The sequence below is a fragment of the Tiliqua scincoides genome, chromosome 7, assembly GCF_035046505.1.
Source record: "Tiliqua scincoides isolate rTilSci1 chromosome 7, rTilSci1.hap2, whole genome shotgun sequence".
Taxonomy (NCBI): Eukaryota; Metazoa; Chordata; class Lepidosauria; order Squamata; family Scincidae; genus Tiliqua; species Tiliqua scincoides.
The window spans coordinates 67,987,010-67,989,331 of record NC_089827.1 but is presented as its reverse complement, the minus strand read 5'-3'; positions in this window follow the sequence as shown (position 1 = coordinate 67,989,331).

Below are 2,322 nucleotides of genomic sequence, written 5' to 3'. Positions count from 1 at the left end.
ACAAGTTAGGAGTATAGCAAAGAATGATAAAGATCTAAACCAGTGTTCTTCAATCTTGGGGTGGGGATCCCAATGGGATCGTGAAGCCTCCGTTGTCTGAAGGAAGACCTTGATATTCTAGGCCTTGAGCAAAATACACCAGCTCAGCTCCAGAAAGCAACATCTCTTAGAACAGCGAGAATCCTATGGCAGTATCTCTGTGATTCCAGGACCTCAGCTGGTTCCTGTGATGAAGTAATAAAATAATAACACCACAACAACTTAGACTGTAAATTTTGTAGAGTCACTTTATTTTGAAAAATACATATAGTACAACACTAATTACTGTCCACGTACATTTCTAAGCAACTGGTTGCTGAGTTAAGGATTTTGGTAAAAAAAAAAAAGATAGAAAGCAACTACTATGCAATCTTGTCAAAGATTGTAAGTATTGTCATTCTAACAGTTCCTTAGTCTGGCAATATAATGACAGAACTTAAAGAATGATTCTGTACTTGTTGCAAAGATGTCTGCAAATAATTATTTGAGAATGAACTTCAGCTCCTTAGTCCTATTAACTAAAGTTACTTGCACTTAATTATCATTAAAATGAATGGAACCAGTTAGGCACGACTAAGGGCCCAAACCTATCCAACTTTCCAGCACCCACGCAACTGCAATGCAGCCCCAAGATAAGGGAACAGATGTTCCCACACCATAAGGAGGCATCTGTGGCTGCCTCCCCACCACAGGATGCAGTGCATGCCCCCTTGGCACTGGAAAATTGGATAGGATTTGGCCCTCAGGCTGAAATCCTATATAAAACACCTTCCTGGGAATAAGTCCCATTGCATTCAATGAGACTTACTTCCAAGTTGAGAAGCACAGGATTGTAAATTAATTCTTATTGGTTTCAATGGAACTTAAGGGCAATTAATTTTAATTGGATTAAGGTTTGTATGCCTCTACTCACATTAGGCTGCAATCCTATACACACTTAACCTGAAAGTAAATTTCCACTGGACTCAGTGAGACTTACTTCCAAAAAGACATACATAAGATTGCTCAGTTAGTGAATTTACAGCACTTGAACTGTCAGGGATCTTTCTCTGTTTCTCTACCTCATGAGCAAAGGCTTCAGGAAAAAGCCTTCCACATTCATTTATTTTTAGTGCACCAACTCTCAAACCCATTGTGCAACGTGGAAATGCCTTGACCCAAAATCCTGGTACTTCCATGTGCTTGTGACTTACATGCACCTAAGTTCCAGACCTATTATGTGGAAACAAGTCCCATAGATTTCAGTGGACCATAGTGTCACACAATGTGTTTAGAATTAGAAATTGGAAGCACAAGGCCAAAGAAAGAGAGAAAGAAAACTAACTCCTCCAGATGTTACACCATTTCCCACATGTGCTTTTTGCCGGACTTCTTGTGCTTCACGAACCAGAAGCAGATCTATCCAGCTGATCACTCCATCTTCAGACCACAGAAGACCATCTTCCTCTTGTTTCAAAATGGAAGTTCTCCTACAAGTCCCCTTCCTCCTACAAACAGAAGCTTCCATTTTAGTCTTTTGTTATACTCCTATGCATAAACTGTAGTGTAGATCCTCCTCCTACAGCAACAAGTGATCAAATTCAGAAATTACCGAGTAAGGTACAACAGGAAGATAAGGCAAAATACTACATCTTGCCCAACTATGAGCTCAGCCAACAGGGAACATCTTGGAACATGGTACAGTAAAATTAATTAAAGCCATGGAAAAACATTTCTACACAATGACAGATCTCTTCAGACATTCTATCCCTACAGTCAGGCAACACAGTGAGAGAGAACGTAGGAATGCACTGGCTAGCTACATCCCTTTTCCGACACACCCTTTGGCCATGACTCCTAAGATGATGGAATGCCTTTACGGGATGTGAGTAGAGCCAAGGTTGTCACCAGGGAGCAGGGTTGTCACTAGCCACACCAGGTCTGCATAAGGGTGTGGCTAGCTGGCATATCCATGCTGCAACTTACCCATACACTGGCTTTTTCTTACAGGTAATGCCAGAAGATGGTTAAGTCCCATTCAGCTCAGTGATGAATGCACTAGAGCAGGAGGGCCACATCATCTCTCTGACATGGTGTCAGGGGCCGGGGAAAAAAGAATTAATTTACATTTAAAATTTGAATAAATTTACATAAGTTCACATAAATGAAACTATTAAAGATGAACTTATTTGAAAGAATGAATGAAGGTCTTGCAATAGCTCAAGGCCAATAAAAGGCCTTGCACAGAGCAAGGCTGGCCTTTCCTTTACTGCCACTATTGCATCGCCTGGTTGACCTGGGCTC